The sequence below is a fragment of the Camellia sinensis genome, chromosome 3 (genome assembly GCF_055761805.1).
Source record: "Camellia sinensis isolate YWXY chromosome 3, ASM5576180v1, whole genome shotgun sequence".
Classification (NCBI taxonomy): domain Eukaryota; kingdom Viridiplantae; phylum Streptophyta; class Magnoliopsida; order Ericales; family Theaceae; genus Camellia; species Camellia sinensis.
Window position 1 is genome coordinate 177,066,619 of NC_138963.1, and position 23,018 is coordinate 177,089,636.

The following is a 23,018-nucleotide window of genomic DNA, read 5'->3' on the forward strand; positions in this document are numbered from 1 at the left end:
CTGCTTTATTATATAGATTATAATAGGTTAGTGATTGCTTGTTTTCATCATTAGTGTTTCCTTTCTATAAGTCTTTCAACCACTTTCGATAAGCCATTCCTCAATGGCTCCTCCAAATTATGTAGCTTCTCTCCTATATAAATGAGCTAACAACACAAATATAAAATATAATAATTGAGATACATATTTCTCTCTCTCTTTCTCTATACATTATTCTAAATGGCATCAAAACTATAAGATTTAGGTCTGTATTTCTTTCTCACCGGCGGGCAGTCGGCCGACAACTTTGCCTCCGTTGTCCTCTGGAGTTTTCTACACATACCTTCACTCCGCTGCATCTTCCAACTCACTTGATTCGAATCCATGTCATTCCCATCTAAACTCAGTCTTACTTTCAACTACTCGATCTTGTTGATTCTGATGCACTTCATAACTGCGTTCATGAATCCATCTCCTGCATATAAATGGCAATGTGGCCACAAAAGAAAATTACTCAAGCGGGTCTTAACAAAAGTACGGATCAAAATATCAGGGTCGGGTGTGACTGCCATATACATAGGTTTATCAACATCTGGCACACTAATAATATCATCTCCTTTGTTCATTTCATTAGCTCCAAGTCCAATTAAACCATACCCAATACCACTTTCTTCAAGTAATTTGAGTTCATCCCATTTTTCTTGGCAAGATTCTTGAACAGAATGCACATCTCATCAGTGGAAGTGTAGGCAACACAGATCGACAGCACTGCCTTGGAGTTACTGGTTGTGGCTGTCATAGCCCTCTCTGCTACCAACCTCACAGATTTGCTCAAAAGTTTAAGGTTACCTATAAAGTAAACTCTAACTCCAAAGCAGTTCACTATGATCTCTTCTCTCTAAAATTTAATTCATTTTATTATTATTATTATTATTATTATTATTATTATTATTATTATTATTATGAACAAAATCAGAACCCATGTGCTCTTTGACCCACTTTATGACAATTTGTATCTATACTATCAGCAACACTTATCACACACAGACACACACGCACACACACACACATATATATATATATATATATATATATATATATTAATCCACCTTTTGACCCATTATTCCTTTTTTTCTTTCCACCACCCACATCATCTTTCTTATCTTACTTTTCCACTCTACCATCATCTTTCTTTCCATCATTTCTTTATTTTATTTCTTGTATAACTCGGACTTGTTCCCACTCAAAAAAAAAATTCCACACCACCTCATTTTTCTGCTCCGTCTTGTTCCATTCATGCCATCTGGATTTGCACAACAAACTCGTTTTCTTCGTATCAGGGATCAACCCCGCTCAAAGTTCTACATCAGAGAGTTGAAGCTATGGGTGCCCCATGTGATAACCCTCACCTCTGATTAGCGTTAATACGTGATTAAGCATGATAAGTAATTGATTAAGATGAAATCCTCAATTGATTACATGAATGTGTTGTTTTAAATGTATTTCTATCTGTTTGTTACTGAATGATATGTTTGTGTTTTAATTTTCGAATTGCGAATTGAAAGCCTTATCGGCGACCGATTCAGAAATTGATTAGTGTTATATGCTAATTAGGATTTATATGATTTTATGGTAGGTTTAATTAAAATTTGATTTGGAATGATTAAATTAGAATAAATGAAGTTAAATTACATTAGCTTGAGTTTATTACATTTTTACCATTGAGTGGGCCACCTTTAGAGTCATTGTTTGGGGCTTAATTCATATGTTTGACACATCATTCTCCATCCATCTTTTAGACCAAACCGCGAGAGAGAGGGAGAGTAGGAGAAAAATTGATTCAACAATAAATTTTGCTTGAATTTAGAGGAATTGAAGAAGACTTGCATATTTGAGCTACCACACTTGGAATCCAAGACTTAAGGTAGGAAATTCATTCCCTTGATTATGAATTTAAGTTGTTTCTTGCATGGTTCATGGAAATATTGGAGATTAGAGTCAAGATATAGCCTAAGGAGTTGAATTGAGAAGCAATGTGTGCATGCATGTCCATATCATTGAGTTTTGAGATCATTTTCATGAGAATTTCCACATGCATGTCCATATTTTGGTTGTACTCTTGAAATTCACCATGTTTTTTAGCTCAATCTTGCATTTGATCATACTTTGGAGCATTAGAGTTCATAAGAACTCATGCATGTCATATTCTTGCATTGTTCTTTAAGTTTACATTTCAAATTGTGTTCAATTATTACACCTTTGGGCTTCATTTTATGAGATGATCTTTAAAACATGTTGTGTTATTAGTTTCTACATGCTTTCCAGAAAATTGGCCCAAAAGGATGAGTTTTGGCATGTTTGATTCTTGGTTTGAGCTTTGGGAGCAAATCTGGAAAACCCAGATTTTGGCTTCCACGCTCGAGCGAAGGATTCCACGCTCGAGCGACCACCTTTGCGTTCAGAGCTTCGTTCGAGCAACGGAATGCTGGCTCGAGCGTAAATTGCAAGCTCTCAGGTTTTTACGTATGCAAACGCACGCTCGAGCGACGAGACCTACGCTCGAGCGAGGAACCGTGTCTCACGCTTGAGCAAGCATCGAGCGGAGAATTTCAACAACCAGTACTTTCATGTTTTTGCAGACCGCTTGAGCGAGGGAGTCTATGCTCGAGCGACCCCTCTGTTCCGGTAAGCTCGCTCGAGCGGGGAAAGCCACGCTCGAGCGAGACCTCTGTTTTCAGCAAATTTTGAAAAGTGTTCTAAAGTACATTTTTGCATCCTCATTTCATCCTAGGCATTCCTAAGCCATGTTTAAGGCATCTTAATGAGGATAATGTTATAGAACCACACCGAGTCAAGATAGGGGCTAAGTTATTAATCCCGAGTGTGTAATTTAGTGTGTGTTCATTCTGGAACTGTAGGGTTAGCATCCGAGGACGCTGATTAGCCTGCCAATAGCCTAGTACTCTGTGAGTAACAATGTTGTAAAGCTATGTTCAATTACAATTATTTTCTGAATGATTAACTGTACTACTTTCTGAAATGATATTGTTTACTGAATGAATGTTGTCCTATTTTATGAACTGTGCTCGTGGCATCCATAGCAACTTACTGTTACTGTTACTGCTACTGTACTGTACTGTGTTGTTACTGTTACTGTTACTGTTACAAAGATCTCTGTTAGTTCCAATGTTTGGAACCAATATTGTATACTGTTTCGATGGCCATCGATTGACTGTTCAGTCTGTTAAGACCTATTGTACTGTTCTGCTATTGGATGTACCACATATGATTGATATGATTTCTAAATGACTGATATGTCGTGAAATATAAGTCACTGATTGAATAACTGATCTACTGATGCAAATGACTGTTTTAATTACTGAAAGGACATTCATTCTTAACCCCTTTACACAGTTGTTATTTACTGGGTTTTAGCTCACTGTTTATATTTATATGTACGTATCCAGGCACCGGACCGGAGCTAGAAGCGTCGAGTTAAGCTCATGTTTTGTCAAGCCAACCATTGTGCCTCATTTCGAGGTTCCGAGTCTTCTCGAGCCAAGGCTGTTTTTGGGGTGCTTCAGATTCACCATTTTGTCCCAGTTTTGTATCGATTGAATTAGACTTGATTGTACAATTATGGTAAAGGGATTAGGTCCCTACCTTGGATGTTATGTGCATCTGATATGTATATATGTTTTGGTTATGAATGTGGTTTTGTCCATAAAAGTCTTTTCCATTTAGGTTTTCACGGCTCATTGGACATCTTTTTATTACTGATTGGCTTCCGCCAGCCCCTTCATACTGTATTATTGTCTTTACTGTTAAGCAGGCCTTTGGTAATCACAGATTACTAGCCGGTTATGATACTAAACCCATAAGGGCGGGTTTGGGTCGTGACACCCCAGCACACCCAAAAAAAAAAAATGATAAAATAAAAAAAAACAACAACAACAACAAAAGACACACCAAACAACAACAACAACAACAAGGGATTTGTTTTCTTTTCCGTTGACAGCCACACACTGACCTCACTTCTTCGCTTCTCCCGCCGATCTCTTCTTCTTGCCTCCGTCTTGGGCGACCCTTAAAGGCCCTACATCCGTGCCTCCAAGCCCGCCGAGCGAGTTGACTCCCCGCTGCTCATCAAAAACCGAGTACGGCAGAACTCCGAATTGGACCATGATGGTGGCCTTCCGTTTCAGCACTTTGTTTTTCGCCTTCAGTGTGCTAATCACTGATTGCGCATTCTTGTACATGCGCTGGAGCAGTGAAAGTTGAGCAGTTAACTGGTGTACCTCACTCGTTCTATTCTGCAGCCGGTATGACAACTTGGTGACCGTAGTCACTGTCTCCATGCACGACTTTAGTGTATAGTGATTGGCTTTAATGTCCGTTTGAGCTGCCATTATTTGCTCCACTGACAGTGTAGGCCAGTTCAACGGAGCAGGGGCAGGGGTACTCTGTCCAGGGGCGCTTATTGGTTCATTCAGATCTGGAAAGAGGATGAGCGAACCACGGGAAAAAGAGGCCATATTAGAGGTGTAAACAGAAAGGGGTTGTAGAGTAGTTCAGAGGATGCAAAGAAAAAGGATTGCAGAATGGTTCGTAGCTTTGTTTTAGTCTGCCCTCTAACCAGCCTTAGCCTCGGTTTAAAACGAGAACGAAGAGACGAAGACGACAAAGAGGGAACGAGAGCCGAGGCAGACACGACACTCTGTCGGTCACGTGAACCACGACAGACACGACGCTTGAAACCGCGTGTCTAGCGCAACTTTCTACAAAGGCGAGACATATATATATATATATATATATCTTTGTATGTATATAGACACGACCACACAGTGTCTTCTCCAACGGTCCGACATGACCATATAATGTCTTCTACAGCAGTTCGACACAACCACACAGTGTCTTCTACCCCAGTCTACTACAACCATACAGTGTCTTCTACATCGATCTGCCACGACCACACCGTGTCTTCTATAACGGGTCGACATGACCATACAGTGTCTTCTACACCGGTTTACTCTCTCCAAACTCAAGTTGGTTGATGTTTATCCTCCTTGAGTTTGCTAGGGACTGTTAATATTATATAATAACCTATTATAATATGTTATTCAAATGTTAATGTATAATATTATATAATAGGCTATTATAATATGTTAGTATTATAATAGGTTAGTGATTGCTTGCTTTCATCATTAGTGTTTCCTTTCTGTAAGCCTTTCGGCCACTTTCGGTAAGCTGCTCCTTAATGGCTCCTCGAAATTGTGTAACTTCTCTCCTATATACAGGAGCTAACAACACAGATACAAAATATAATAATTGAGATACATATTTCTCTCTCTCTTTCTCTACACATTATTCTAACATTTATAAATATTTTGGAGCTGGAATCTAAATGACCACGTATAGTTAGTTCCCATGCGAGATTTGAGGGTTGTTTGGAAAGTGCTAAATAAGTAGTATATTTTTTGACTTTTTAAGAAAATATATATAAAAAAATAGAGAGGTGATATGATAAAAATAAATAAATAAAAAAGATTAAAAAAAAATGCTATTGTAGTAGTTCTCAAACAAGCTCTTGGTGACTTATTGACGCACATAAGGGGTTTGATGATATGTCTGAACGAAATGTTGTTTCTTGTAGGGGTGATTATGGATCCATTCAACCTGTACAACTTGACCGAACCAACCCATCCCCATTGATTTTTTGAATGGATACGTGTCTTTCATTGGACGGGTATAGATGAAATATTTTAAAATATACGGATACAGTTTGGATGGCAGATCAACCATCCCATACCTGCATGAACTCGATCCACGCATAGATAAAATTCAAAAAAAAATTAAAAAATGCTAACAAATAACAACATAGGGTAGAAATAATAAAATATGTATTTTCTGAAAATGAAAAACAATAACTTAAAAATATGCATACATGTTGCCATGGTCTATTATAGACTATAGCATATTTTTTTAGATTACTAGTTATTAGAGGTTGTAAAAGTTATGAATTATAATTCAAAAAAAAAAATCCAAAATTTGTAAAGTCCAAACCGTTAAACCGATTGCATCTATCTGCTAACCTGTATGGCTCGCTCAATTTGCATCCGTCAAACCGATGGACGAATATGGATTATTTTTTTCAATCTGTCTAATTTTGGACGAATGACGAATTGGATGTCACCGAACCCAACCTGATCCGCAATCACCCCTAGTTTCTTGGATTGCTATTCTTAATGGGTATTTGAGATTTGAGTTAGATAATTGTTGTTTAAGGAATTTATTGGTAGTGGAGGCGAATTGTAAGACTTTTGTGTGTATAATCTATGTATTACATAGGGTTGCTCGCGGGGCCATTTTTGCTTGGGTGTGGGTCATGAAAAAATGGGCCAACACTTGCCCAAATTGTGGGTTGCGGTTTGTGCAAGTGAGTTAATCGGCTATATAGATGGGTGTGGATCGATTGAGCAGGGTTAGGCTTGTACTTTTTTTTTAATTCTGTTTTTTTTTTTTTGGACTTGTCTACTATTATGTTTTAATGGCCAAAACATGTGCGCTCGCGCGCGCACACACACACGCATACACACATATATATATATAAAGTATTGTTTGATAGGTTGAATATTTGCTTTCAAGAAAAATATAGTTAACATCAATATGAATATATATAAATATTACGTGCTTTGTGCCACAACCCAAACCCGCCCCTATGGATTTAGCACCGTAACCGGCCAGTAATCCGTGATTATCGAAGGCTTGCTTAACAGTAATACAGAGTACGGGGGCTGGCGGAAGCCAAAACAGTAATAAAAGATGTCCAATAAGCTGTGACAGTCTATATGCAAAAAGACTTTTCATAAGTCATTCACATTCGGAACAAAAACAGTATGTACATACATCATATACATGCATTCAGGTTAGGGACCAAATCCCTAACATAAGAATACAGTGCAAGTCTATACAGTATTACAAAACAGAGACAGAAGGGTGAACTGAGACACCCCAAAAAGCCTAAGCTTGAACACACTTGGAACCTCGCAGTGAGACACATTGGTTGGCTTGACAAAAAGGGAGTTTAACCCAACGCTCCTAGCTCCGATCCGGTGCCTGGACACCTACATATATATATATATATATATATATATATATATATATATATATATATATATATATAACAGTGAGCTAAAGCCCAGTGAATAACATATGCGTAAAAAGGTTAGGAATGAATGTCCTTTCAGTATTTAAAACAGTCATTTGAACAGTATATCAGTTATTCGATCATAGCAGTCATAAGTGATACATCCAATAGCAAATAGTACAGTAGGTCTTAACAGACCGAACAGTCAGTTGATGACCATCATATCAGTAAACAGTAGTGGTTCTAAACATGGGAACCGACAGAGATCTCTGTGACAGTAGCAGTACAGTACAGTAACAATAAATTGCTATGGATGCCACGAATACAATTTGCAAATAGGACAAGCATTCATTCAGTAAGAAATATCATTTTAGAAAGCAGTACAGTTGATCATTCAGAAAATATTCATGATTGAATATATCTTTACAACATTGTTACTCATAGAGCATTGGGCTACAGATAGGCTAGAGCATCCTCGGATGCCAACCCTACACAGTTACAGAATGAACACACACTAAGTTACACACTTGGGAATCAATGACTTAGTCCCTAACTTGACTCGGTGTAGTTCTATATCAATATCCTCATTAAGATGCCTTAAACATGGCCTAGGAATGCCTAGGATGGAAAGAGGATGCAAAGATGTACTTTTAAAACACTTTTCAAAATTTTCAGAAAACAGGGGTCTTGCTCGAGCATGGATTTCTACACTCGAGCATGACTTCCTTCACTCGAGCGGATTGTAAACTCAAGCAAAAGTATTGGATGCACAAAAGTCACGCTCGATGGGCGCTCGATCCACGCTCGAGCGTGAGACACAGGTCCTCGCTCGAGCGTGAACTCTCTTGCTCGAGCGGACTGTAAACACATGAAAAGTACTGGATACACGCATTTCACGCTCGAGTGTTACTTTCCCCGCTCGAGCAGGATGCATGTACTCAGAGTGTACACTCAAGCGTGAAGTCTTACGCTCGAGCGTGGGTCCAAAATCTGGAATTTCCAAATTGAACCTCCAAGCTCAAATCCAACTTTTAAAACATCAAATTTGATTCTTTTGGGCTAATTTTCTGGAAAACACTTTAAAACTCATAGTATAACATGTTTCAAAGATCAATTTGCAAAATCAAAGCCCAAAGGTAGTTCAATTAAACACAAATCCAAACAAAACTTTATGAACATAATGTATATGTAACATGCAAGTGTTCAATTGGAATCAAAGCTTCAAATACTTGATCAAATGAGTCAATTCACTCAAAAACATGATGAATTCATGGACCATAGCTAGAATAAAGACATGCATGTGAGGATTTCCATGAAATCAACCTCAAAACTCAACAATGTGTACATGCATGCATGATTTAAGCCTTAATTCAACATGTTAGAACCAATTCTAGACTTAGATCACTAAAGACTCATTAACCATGCAAGGTACAACTAGAATTCACAATCAAGAAGATGAACATCCTACCTTATGTCTTGAATTCAAGTCTAGAAGCTCAATTATGCAATCTACTCTTCAATTCTTCTAGTTCTCCAAGAAATTTTCAATTGAAGCTAAGTTTTCTCCTCTCTCACTCTTTCTCTCGGTTTTGCCTCTAGAGATGAACAAGAATGATATATCAAAGGCTCTAAACAATGTTGTAGGTAGTGGCCCACTAATGGCAAAAGGGTAAATAAGCCAACTAATGTAATTCAATATTTTCTAATCCAATTTAATCATACCAAATCAAATTTCAATTAAACATACCATAAAATCACATAAATTCTAATTAACATAAAACATTAATCGATTTCAGATTCGGCCGCCGATAAGGCCTTCAATTTACAGTTCAAACTTAAAACATGAACAGATCAATTAACAGTCAAACAGATAGAAATGCGTTTAAACTAATACACTCAATCAATTAGTTCAGAATGTCAGTCAAATCAGTTACTTAATCATGTTCTGTCACAGTTTAGCAGTAATCAGTGGTATTATCAGTAAACAGTGGTGAGGGTTGTCATACTTTGTTTGTGACGCCCCAAATTCTCTTTTGGAACATCATAAAATTTAAATAACAAATAACTTGCTAAATAAAAATTTTAACAACTAATTAGAGAAATTTAGATTTTCACATAGTCAAAGCTTAACAACTAAATTACGAGTCCACATACAATATTACAACAACTTTATAGCATTCGTGATTACTAATACCACGAATAATAAAATTTTATTTCGATAGAGTCTTGATTTTAAGTTAGCCAAGGTTCAATATTAGCAGCAGCTCCAAATTCAGCTTCAGTCCCTTCTTCGACATAATCTGGCATGAAATGCCAGGACAACAAAATATATGCCATGAGTTTTGCAACACAGTAAGAAAACGTAACCAACATGCCATTCTTTTAAGAGAAAATAATCAAATCATGACAATTAAAATAATAGTAAAATTCAATAGCATGATAAATGTAACAACCATTATAATAATTTCGACAATTTTAATAGTTTAGGTGACACTCAAAATCTCACCAAAGAGATTTTCTTACTAACCGCTAAGCCATGGCCACGGTTAATTTGGAAACCCCCCATTGGTCAAATATTAAAGAATTACCAAAGATGCCCACACCCAGAGTTATATACCCAAACTGTGGCATCCATGGTCTGCCCCAAGGGAACGGTCTGCCAGGGGGTATGTAACCTCCCTACATACGACCCACACATCCACCATTATTCCAAAACCAAATACCGATAAGGGTTCAAATAAGTCCCGTGCCATCTTAGGGTTTCGCAACACAATTTACGTAAACCAGAGCTCACCCTGAACAACCGATATTAACCCTCAATTGTTAACTTTGTATAAGTTGTTAATCGTTTCAGTTAGTTTTTATATTAATCACAAATAATTCCAATTTTATTCATCAATAATGTTGTACCAACTCATTAAAATTCCCAACATAAAATGTTACACATGTCACACCAAAAATAAATCAATGTACAAAATTTAAATAAACAATTAATTTAAACCATGGTATGAAATAATAATGTAGATACCAAAAAGAAATAAATCATAATCACACACATGCATGGATTTTTAATCTAGAAGATTAGACTATCATAATATTAAATTTTAGTCCAAATAAACAATTGAAGAGATAATTTTTTTTTCCTCCCGAATCTGCCAAAATTTTTAGAATGTATATCTCGCAAATAAAATTAGAAATAAATTACTTACACAACTCTAAAATTAATATAAATCTATAGAATACTCAATAAACATGTTATGGTCATTTTTCAGAAAGCATTTTTCAAAAATAAATTATAAATAATTCTTAAAAATTCCAATAAAATTTATGATACAGATTTATCACATTTTCTTAAATTAGATCCATACTTAAATTTATAAATCAATTCCATAATATAAAATTTATTATGAAACTAGACTTGTCAAATTTCATTTTTTGTTTAGAGATTACTAGATTTGGTTTAATATAAAATTTTGAATGATTTTTCAAACACAGTAAAATCTGCCTATAGCTCTAGATTTGGTTAAAAATCCGTATAAATTCGTACAAAATTCAATAATTGTTGAAAAAATGCATGGATGAAGTAGACATCATTCTAAACAACTTTGTAGAAGAAATCATCTCAAAATTTTGAGTATAAAATTATCTAAAAATTCGTACAAATGTTATGGCTGATTCAAGGGCCAAATAAAACCTTCAATCCTCTTTTTAATGGTATAAACTATACATGCAAGCCTATTTCCACAATAATACCATGACTTTAAGACTGCCAATATCTTCAAATATTTGATATACACATCACAAAATTTATATATATATATATATATATATATATATATATATATATTTACCTATAAATTTAGTTATTTCATCATATGAATATAATCTGAAAATTTCAACAATTAAAAAAAATGAGAGAGTTGAGAGGGTTTTATTACTTAGTTGTAGGGTTGAAACGGGATAGCGAAATGGTAGGAAAATAAACAACCTTCTTAACCTCCTCTTTTTGTTAACTTACTCCACTTCGCAGAGATTTTTTTTTTTCTTCTCAAGTCTCCTTTGCCTTCTCTAATCAAAGAGTAGTATGCATATACATACAAACATGTTGAGGTTGAGGACTGAGGCTTTTCTCTCTCTCTCTCTCTCTCTCTCTCTCTCTCTTCATTATTCTCTGGTTACTTCGTATCTCCTAACTCCAAGAAGCATGATGAGGTGAGGGTTCTTATATTTACATGCAAACAAACAGATGGCATTATTCTGCCACCAAGAAATTCGATTCCGATTTTTTTTATTTTTTATTTTTTGTATTTGTATTTGTATTTGTATGGGTTTCTCAAAATTGATTCACTAAGGTTTTTAACTAAGGTATTTAGTAAGAATAATCATCATGTTGAATTCTAATTAAAATAATTTATAAACAACAAATATTGAACATCCACAAAATTATTATTTTAATAATGTCTTTGTTAGTGACTAAATTTGGTTAATTTAAAACTAACTTTTACACTAATATATAATTTAGATAAACTCTGGATAAAATTAATTTATTTATTTATTTTCTTTCAAGAATAATTAAATGTAGGTTTTCACATTGTTGTTGCATTGGACTGTTACTGCTTTGCTGGCCTTATTTGGTTTGTTTTTCAAAAAAAGTTTTGGAAAAAATTCTCTACAAACAAATTTTCAAGAGTAATCAAACCAAACAAATTTTTTTAAAAAAAATCTCAAAATTTTGTTTGGTTACCTACTTTCCAAAATCACTTTATCTCTCATACACATCAAATCAATCACTTTTTTTAAAACTCTCTCCCCCAAAACAATTTTCCAAAACCATTTCTGAAAAAAGGCAAACCAAACAAGTTTTCGTACTTTTTATCTCAAAAACTACTCTACAAACACAAACCAAACACATCAGAGAAAAGAATGAAAAGTGACTCTTGGATTGCTTTGTTGTTGTGTTGTTTGTGCTAAGGTAAGAACAAAAAAATATAAATTTTTTGGGTAAATTACATTGACACCCCTTGAAGTTTGGTCCAATTACTACCCACCCCTTGACGTTTTGGAAATTACATTTCCACCTTTGTGGTTAATAGTTTCATTTCACAAACCTCTCTGTTTATATAAAAGGTAACAACTTCTAATAGGAAAACAGAGAAAATTACATTTTTTTTAAAAAAAAGTAAAGGAAAGGCAAAAAAAAGATAAAGTAAAGCAAAGCAAAGCAAAAAAAGAGAGAGTGCATGAGTTCAATGTTTTCATTCTGTCTAAATAATTATAATGATAGGGGGTTAGTGTAATTTCCTAAACGTCAGGGGTGATATATATTAAACTCAAACCTCAAGGGGTGTAAGTGTAATTTACCCAATTTTTTAAAATCCATTTGTGTGGGCGGGTTGGATTTGTACGACATAAACCCCAACCCGTTTGCAACCCGCAAACTAAACTAAAACTACACCCGCCCATATGTAGCTCTTGAAATTGCCCAAAAATGTATGGGTAGAATAGTATCGTGTAGTTTGTGCAAGTCGGTTAACCCTATGCCCTCCCCTAGTATTATGTGCTTGGGAAAAAATTCATTCCTGTATAATTAAAAAAAAAAAAAAACACCGCTGATGCATTTGTATATTTAGAAAAATTGATTGGTTATTTCAGAAACTATTTTTAAATGTTTGTATTTATTGAACTGTTTTTCATATTTTAGTTTTTTTTATTTTTATTTTGTAGAAATATCAAGATTAAATGCATTTAAAAAGTAAAAAAATTTAACTAAAATATGAAGAAAAAAAATCACTAAAAAAAAACGAAAATCCAAAGAAAAATGCACTCAGATTTTTGCTCAAATTTTTATATATTTTTAGTGATTTTTTTAATAAATATTTTAACCAATTTAATTTAATTTTTATATGCATCTTAATTAGATGCATTTAAAAAGTACAAAGAATTGATTAACATATATAAATAAAATCATTAAAATTAAATAAAAACTTATCTAAAAACAAAATTTGAAAAATCAAACTAAAGAAACACATACAAATTGTAGAAAAATATGCATTAGTGTATATTTATAAAAATATTCACAATATTAAAAATAAAATTATAAATTTTATCATGCATTTGTAATTATTATTATTTTTTTTAAAAAAAAAAACACATGTTATTTTTCCTTAATGTTGTGGGTAAATTACACTGGCCACCCACCGTTGATGTTTGGGAAAAAATATTTTAAGAAAAATTTTAATTTTTAAATAATTATAATAATTTATTTTTAATAAGACTAAATAAATGGAAATTAATGCAGATTGTATGAAAATACAAAAATACATAAGATAAAATGTATATTTTAATAAAAATGTAATGATAACATTATTTTATTTATTTATACAATTAACAAATTTTTGATAAAAAAAATAATAAAATGTTATATAAATTAAAATTTTAATAGAACTCACTATAATCTGAGAAATTCTAATATGTACTCCCTTTAAAAAGGATGTACCATATGCATCTTGGTTATGTAATTTTTTTCTTTAATTATAATTAATTTTCTTCTTTAGTTATAAAATTATTTTAGTTACAACTCATGAATTCAGTTGTACCTCATGTTTTATTTAGTTTTGACATTTTTTTAGTTACGGCGCATGAATTCTTTAGTTATACCTCATGTTTTATTTAGTTATGATATTTTTTTTAATTATGACTTAAAACATTAAAATTATATCATTTTTTTAATTATAAGGTACATATGGTGCACACCCTTTGATAATGTTTCCCTATAATTATAATAATGCACATCCTTTGATATTGTTTCTCATATAAGACCATCTCCAATTGTTCATTAAACAGATCATCAAATTTAAGCTCCAACCATTCATCAAATAGATCATCAAATTTAGGATTTTTTTCAAATCTTTCATCAATCAAATTGAGGACGGATGTGCCTTTCATCTAATTGTTGTTCATTGTCATTGGATTTTCATCATCAGATGTCTCCTGAATGATCACCTCAAGGTAAAAATTTGTGAAAAATTTACACTGGCCGGTTGATCGACCGGACATCCTCTCGGTTGACTGATAATTTGATGAAACTCCGTTAAAGCACTTAATATCAAAGAAAACTTTTAATCAAATTCTTATTCAAATTTAATGACATAAGAGATAAAACATTGGAGATGCGCTAATTAGGGGTGGGCGCGGGTCGGTTGTGGCCACGGAACCTCCAATCCGCCATCCGTTCGCCAGATTGGGGGATTAGAGAAAATCAATCCGCATCCGTTCACCAATTCGGCGGATGTGGATTGAGCGGATTGGCGGTTTGGCGGATGGATGCAAATCGGTTTGGCTGTTTAAAATTTTATAAATTTTCAACATAATTTAACTTGTGCACTTCCTTAAAAAAAGAAGAAGAAAGTATTACAGTTAATGACTTAAAATTTTTTTACAATCATTGCATGTCTCATCAAAAGCAAGAAAGTTTGAAACTTTATAATATCACAATTACTGCATGTCTCATCCACATACTACAAGCACAGCATGCCTCATCCACATAAAGTATTACAATCTGTGGTTCTTAAAATATAAAAAACAATTCAAACCACTAAAATCATGAACAGAGCACTAGTAGAGATTGTATGTCTCTGTATTGTTATATCTATATATGTTTTTAAAAACAAAAACCAACCAACATATATCATACTTTCTATTTATTATTTTTAGAGATAGATTTAAAAACCAAAAAATATAGATAAATAATAAGTTTATTTTTTTCAATTCAAAAAAGATATTCAAGTTGAATTTTTTTTTTTAACAGAATATTTAAACTCTTTTTTAATTGAAAATACAAACAAAATATTTAAACAAACTGAAAACACAAAGTCTTATAAATTACTAGGGGTGTTCGCGGTTTGACGGTTCGGTTGCGGCTCGGTTGCGGCCAAAGAAATCTCAAATCCGCCATCCGTCCGCCAGATTGGCGGATTGGAGAAAATCAATCTGCAACCGTTCGCTCGTCATCACGCATCCGTCCAAAATGCGGCGGATCGGTTTGGGTCGGTCGTTTTTGGCAGATCGATATATCCGCTGCTCACCCCTAGCGCTAATTATAATCAACTTATGAGATTTATATGATCAAACTTATTTGTTTTCAAAGAAGTATATGTGGGTGTTTGGGAAATTGCTATTTTAGTAATCTATTTTAATTTTTGACTATTTTAATAGTCTAAAATTTGTGTGTTTGAAAAGATGATAAGATTTTTTTATAGTTAGATAAAATATTTGTGAAAGAAAAAATAAAATGATTATAAATTTAATATAACATTTTATCTTATTAATTATTTTAACATATTTTAGCTATTTTTTTTAATGAATTTTAACCTAAAATAAGCTACCCCCATTTATACTTGTGCAAAGAGAATGCTGTGGCAGTTGCCTCGGACCAAAGCTTTTTATTCATCCTCCAACGGCCACAGTTCTGGTTCAGCGCAGCAGAAAGCATATCAAACAAATATCCAGCTCCGAACTCCGACCAGTGAATGAAATGCTCTCACCAACATACACTATCTCTCCCCAAATCACTCTGTTTCAACCTCCTCATCTTTACCATATTCAACTACCCAAACCATCAACACCCAGGAAAAACTTCAAAACAACGAAGAATTGTGATCAAAAGTACATCCAAAACCCATCATTAACAACCCATTTACCCAATGTTTCAATCTCCCAAGAAAACCCGGGTTCTGCTTTCTTGGACAATTCGTCGAGCACTCAATTGGGGGACTCCAATGTGCTTGCTTCTCAGCTTCAGGCTTGTTGTACTGTAAAAGAAGTTAGAAAGTTGCATGCGATTGCTATAAAGTGTTTGAAGAGCTCAGGCACGTTTGTTGATAATAATTTGATTAGTTCCTATGCGAGATTTGGTGATTTAGTTGAAGCGCGTAAGGTGTTTGATGAAATGTCTATAAGGAATGTTGTTTCTTGGACTGCTATTCTTAATGGATATTTGAGATCTGAGTTAGATGATGAAGCCTTGTTGTTTTTCAGGGAATTTATTGAGAGTGGAGTTCGGGCGAACTGTGAGACTTTTGTGTGTGTATTAAATCTATGTAGTAGGAGTTAGATTATGAGCTTGGGAAACAAATTCATGCCTGTATAATAAAAGATAATTGTAGTAATTTAGTTGTAGATAGTTCCATTGTTTATCTTTATGCCAAATGTGGTGACCTGGTTGGTGCATTTCGTGTATTTGATCGGATGCCGAATCATGATGTTGTCAGTTGGACAACAATCATCACTGCTTGCTCACAACTTGGGTGGGGTGAGGATGCTTTTTTGTTGTTCTCACGGATGCTATTAGAAGGATTTGCCCCTAATGAGTTTACAGTTTGTAGTGTTTTGAATGCTTGTGGAGATGAGGAGGAATTGAAGTTTGGGAGACAATTACACGGGACCATAGTTAAGAAGATATTTAAAAATGATGTGTTTATAGGGACGTCGTTAGTGGATATGTATGCAAAATGTGGGGAGATTGCTGACTCTACGGAAGTGTTTGATGGAATGAGGAGGAGAAACACGGTTACATGGACTTCCATTATAGCAGGGCTTGCTCGGAATGGACTTGGTGAGGAGGCCATAAGTCTCTTTCGGATAAAGAAAAGACGTAACATATATGTTAACAACTTAACCATGGTAAGCATCCTCAGGGCATGCGGCTCAGTTGGAGGTCTACTGTTGGGAAAAGAAGTTCATGCTCAATTTCAAGAATTATACTCAAAGCAATATTTATGTAGGAAGCACTCTTGTGTAGCTCTATTGCAAATGCAAGGAGTACTCTCTTGCATCCTAGGTCCTCCAAGAAATGCCTTTTAGAGATGTTGTCTCGTGGACTGCCATGATTTCTGTTTGTGCTGGTCTTGGGCATGAGCCTGAGGCTCTTGAATTTTTGAAAGAAATGCTAGGTGAAGGTGTCGAGCCAAACCCTTTTACCTATTCATCTGCTTTGAAAGCTTGTGCTAGATTAGAAAATATACAGCAAGGGAGATTGATTCACTCCTCTCTAAACAAGACCCCAGCTTTCTCTAATGTGTATGTGGGCAGCGCGTTAGTTTTTATGTATGCAAATTGTGGGTATATTTCAGAGGCATTTCAAGTTTTTGATAGCATGACAGAACGGAATTTGGTTTCTTGGAAGTCTATGATTGTGGGTTATGCAAAGAACGGGCTACGCCGAGAGGCTTTGAAGCTTATGTATCGAATGCAAGCAGAAGGCATTGAGGTGGATGATTACATACTTGCAACAGTTCTTACTGCATGTGGAGATGTTCACTGGGATATGGAGCATTCACCTGAGCATTGCTTGCAGTCAATTTGATCTATCATCCTAACAAAATTCCAGTTTCAGTTTCAAACTCTAAATGACATCATTGATGACTGACCAGATCAAGATCTACTCACTAAATTGTGGAATATAGATCAAATATTGCCATGAAAAATAGAACACTGAATCTATAGGAGAAGCTGTGCCCTTAATAATTAGTATAAGTGTCTCCCTGGTCCAGAGATTTTGTGAGATTCTAGCTTATCTAATTACATTGGCCAAGCCCCCTTCCTACGAGAAGGAAGACAAAAACAGAACATGTCAGTTCAGTTCTCCTCATTCATTGCGGTGATCTGTTCAACATTGCTTTTTGAGAATCTTGTGACATGACAAACCTTCAGGATTTTGAATGCCAAAGTCACTTGTAACATGGAGATCGGTATATAGTCATGTTAATGTATTATCATTGAAATATTTATCACATTAAAATTTTGTCCAGAAATAAGTATTGCACTTATGGGAAATAGATCTAGATCTGCTTCCTTTTATGTTGAGTTGTACTTATGATACAAATTATCTTATTAAATTATTTCTTAACCCCGTCTCATTTCATCCTTCACAGATATTTGATACCTTTTGAGAAGAAGTCTCTGCAGAACACTGATTATCCAGTTTAGCTGCATTTTGGATGCTCAGGTTTGCGTCTTTGTTTTTTTATAAAAACTTCATTTCATCACTGTAGTACGAGAGATCAAATGACATAAGACAACCTAGAGCACCCGTAATAGAGTTAACCCCATAGGTTGGAACCTGCTGACAGACGGAACACAATAGTGCTTAACAAGTACAAAAACAATACAAACATACACAGATGTGAACTCAAAAAAGCCGGAGTTGTTATAGAACAAACCTTAGTAGCAACTTGAGTGCACGTGTTTCCATGCTAACCTTTGCCTGTATAGAGATCACCAACAAACAGCAGTGGCAATATCATCCTCAGTTGTGAATATCTCATACCGTTTACCTTTGCCTGAATGTTTCTCAGTTGAAAATGTGATTGACGTATAGCACAGATTTGATAACAACACCTTTGTTCTTTAGTTTCATATGTAATCTCTGTTTGGAGGGGGAACTTATTGTTACAATATGCACTAGTTATTTATTTATATCCTTTGTGAGCACTTGAATTCATACTCTTGGGTAGTGAATGATACATAAACGAGAAGAAAATGATTAGCAGCTGAAATTCATCTCTTTCAAGAGTGACAATTGATTATGTTGATGGGATAAAACTTGGACAAAGTATTTGTTTTTGCTGAAAGAATTTTTCTTTGCGATCAACATATGAATTTCATTATGTCTAAGATGGTTAGGCCTTGGATCCTGTTTTGTTGGATAACAATGACGAGATAGATGACATCCAAAACCATTCTGCCTAGTTTTGTTTTGTTTTTTGTTTTTTTGTTTTAAAGGCAATTGATTATGGCTCCTAGTTGACAGACGACAGACTGAATGGTAATTTAGGACAAGGGATCAATGGATCAAAGAGTATGCCTTGGTTCTACATGGATAAATCTCACACTTGGAATTGGATCGATACAACCAAGAAATTTACCCTCAAGCACAGATGTTTACAAATACGTAGGAATGCTACAAACACAAAATTTTCATAGAAATTTATACATAATTCAGCAATGTTAGCACTGCATTTGTTCTCGTCGTGTGGGGGCCAAGCCAACTAATACTACAAACACATAAAGCCTTGTGCTTTGCTAGCCAAAGTCATTGACTTATTTGACCTATAATATTGAGGAAAATGTTATGACTATCCAAAAAGCTTTTATTAATTTCGATTGTCGTGTAAATATATATCTAAAATATTTGAAAATGTAAAAAATATGTGAAATTGTTGACATTTTTCTCTTTTCGTTGAAGTTTATTGACCTGTTTATTGGCAAAACACCACCCTGTGATACATCTTTTATTTTCCCCATATGGTTGTGATCCTCCTGCTATTATTATAGATCTTGTTTAGGTATAAGTAACCCTTGTGAAAATGAGAGACCCGTGGGGTCTGAATTGTGAGACTTGTGTGTTGTGACCTTGAACTAGTCATAGAAAAGTAGAAATGGAGAGAAAATTCATGAGATCTGTACATGCCTCCATGTGACTTCACCAGATAATCCAAAGCACTTTTTTGTTCAGCCTTGGAAACTAGTCCCATGGATGGCACTTTTTTTCCTTTTTTCTTTTTTTTTCACCAAGAAAAAAGAAAAAAAAAAAAGAAAAAGAAAAATAAAGACATACGTTGCATATGGTCTCTAAAATTTTTAAATGGGTCATCTAAATTATTAATAAAATATACTTATAATCCGCAAAGTTTGTGGTCCGCATCATTTTAATCTTAAATTTATTATTATTATTTTTTAATTTTGTTATATTTTAGGCACCATGGGTGAATTTTAATGTTATTTACAAGACATTTGAAATTGGTTTAATTCAACTCAATTATAAATTTTATGATCATAGATGTATTTATGTCATACAAAAATAAACTACATAAAACTATAATAAAAAAAAGAATATACACATCAACACGATAGATTATAAAATCAATTAGAATACCAGCAAATGAAGATACCTCTAGTGAACTTAATCATGCAGTATATTATTCTTGGTAATTTTCTATTATTTAGTTTTGTACAAAGAGGAAAAAAATTACAGCCCCAGCTCAACAAATTCTGCTCACACATAATCCAAGCAATAACGTTATACAGCACCGCTACAGACCCCAAGTGGGGGTCGCACCCCCAGTGAGGTGTCGCACCCTCACTGGCCGAAACTTAAAAAAAAATAAAATAAAATAAAATAAATTTTTTTTTTTACTCAATCAGCACCTGCCACCTCACTGGGGGTCGACCCTCAGTGGGGTCCGAAGCATTAATCTAACGTTATAATAATCATAAATTTTTTATTATTTTATGTGTCATAAATTGTGAGTAGATTTGGAACTTTAGTTCTACCTATTCTATGTTATTATAAAATTATTAATTTTGGATAGGCTTAGATTGAGTAGCCACCAACTCTGACTATTGTATTGCATAATATAAATTTCGGTTCCGATTCGTAGCTCGAATTTTCCGTGGCTCGAGTGGCTCAAAATTCCAAAACGACGTCGTTTTAGGATGTTTTTTTATTCTCTTACCGGTAAGATAATATTTTCCGTACCATTCGCGCCATTCGAGCCTCACTTTCTCGAGCTACGGATCATTTTCCTATAAATTTATACGGTGAAGATGGTGCAAGGTATGTGGCAAATATTATCTATGCAGATTTCCTAACATCACTAATAAGAAGTAAAATATAAATAAAAGTTCATGGTAATCTCATATTGCAAGAAATTCAAGATTTTTTTGAGACACTAGCACAAGTTAACATATATAATTCATATGTTAAATTAAAATAAAATTAACTTTTAACTTAAATTTCAATTTATGATGCAGAATGAGAAGCTGAAAGGAGAGAAACTAAAAAGTCCCCATCTTAAGCTTCGTTTGACAACAAGCCGGTTTAGCTAAAAAGTTAAAAAGTTACTAAAAAAGTCAAAAAACCAACAACTCATACCAAAAAGTCAAATATTTTCTTTTCTCTCTACTTTTTGCACATCTTTTCGTAAAAAGTCAAAAAGTCATCCCAAACATACTAGTTTTTTTTAACTCATATTTTAACCAAATAACCAAAAAATTACTAAATTAGTCTGTTCCCAAACGAGACCTAGTCTACCCTTTCTAAATTGCCCTAGGGTTACTTGAATCTACAAAGGAAAAAAAAGAATACAAAAGAAAAAAGTGGGAGATACTTTTAATATTTTATTAATTCAAATTTCAACAAACCCTATCCTTAGGGTAATCCTTTGTATTTATAACATGAGCAAAACAAAGATAAAAGAAAAGACTCTGAAAGTTTTTCCCCACTTGACCATTCAAAGTCCCACAATTCAACTGGAGGTTCAATTTTGGGTGATTTGGACCCATTTTGGGCAATTTCGTGATGTAAATCGTTTTATTTTTTTAAATTTGCCATTTGATTGGATTATATATATTTTAAAAATTGACGATCTAGTATGAAATTATAATTATCATCTATTTTTTAAATATAAATGTAATATGAGCCTACAATAGTGACTAAAAGAAACCTCCTACTTATAATTTATTGAATGGCGATGTACAAAGGTTACACTTAACTTCCTCGTGAAGATGGTTGAAAACAATGGATGCCATGCAAAACAATTGGAATCTTTAGGAGTATGTTAAATATATCTATTTTCAATTCTTAAAATAAAAAATAAAAAATAAAAGCATCTATACTAAGTACCAATTAACAAATTTCTATAAAAATAATTTGAATAAACTAAAATTAAATTTGGTTATTAAGAAATTTGAAGAATAATGTTTTTGAATTTGCTTATAAATTAGTCAATTTTTATTAGGAGAAATTACTTGTCAGTGTTTTTATAAAACTTAATTACAAAATTATGAAAAAATTTATGATTTTATATATTAATGTTTATAAAGAATATCACTAATTTAATTTTTTTTTTTTTTACCATTTCTCTGACAAGTAATTTTCTCTTTTTATTAGGGTCATGTCCTCACACCTTGTTTTGAGTGAAGTGTGCCTCTATTTATTGATAAATTTTTTTGTCATAACCAGTACACCACTTTTAAACTAGTATTAATTTTAGCTCGTAATAAGTTGCTCCAAAAACAAGTAAAGAGAATTTTCTTTTTATTTTTTGAGGAGACAAAAATGCACTAATCTCATTTGGAATCAGTTTTTCAACTTTTTAATCATCTTTTGAAATATTTTTACTTGGTTTTAGTTTCAAGGTTTGGTAAAAAGGAAAGCAACAAAAAAAATAAAAAGAAAAAGGAAGAGTCAAAGGCCATCCTAAATTCCTCGAAAAATATATATATTATTACAAAAATAATAATAAGAAAAAAAAAAGGAAGAAGTTAAAAACTCCATTTTTTAGCCCATTCAAACGTGACGTATTGGGGAGGGGGGTTTCCACTCATTATATTTTTTTTCATAAATATATATATTTTCACTTTATATTTTAATTAAAAATTCAAAAATACTTAAACAACCCCCTCCCAAAAAAAAAAAAGGGTTTTTGACCTTTTTTTGTATGTGATATTTGGAATTTACTTCTGCTGGCTTATTTTTCTTACGAAGGAAAATATCATAAATGCAAGCATGCCAGTAAGGATTGAAAAATTCTTACAGATTAAATTCAAGTCAATTATCAAGCGATTGTGTTGACGGTTCTTTTGCCTCAACGAATAGGACTTCAAAATTGTCAAGTGTAGAGAAAAAAAAAAGTAAAAGAAGAAAGAAGGACGGAGAAAGACGATTAAGTGAACAATCAAAGTAATAATTATTTATCTCTACTCCTATGCTTTGAAAATGAAGTGCATAAAATGTTTTGAAAAGAAAATGCTGAAAATAAATGCTTCGAAATATAAATCTATGTTAAATTACTCATAAGATAAGGAAAATGATAAGAAATATTGAAATCAA

General features: G+C 33.6%; 1 pseudogene across 1 annotated transcript; it reads left to right on the forward strand.

Moving 5' to 3' along the window:
• Positions 1-15,526: 15,526 nt before the first annotated feature.
• On the forward strand, positions 15,527-18,039 carry LOC114318300 (pentatricopeptide repeat-containing protein At4g18520, chloroplastic pseudogene; annotated as a pseudogene). The gene has a single exon (XR_014364807.1). The product of XR_014364807.1 is annotated as a pentatricopeptide repeat-containing protein At4g18520, chloroplastic pseudogene (transcript).
• Positions 18,040-23,018: the final 4,979 nt, after the last annotated feature.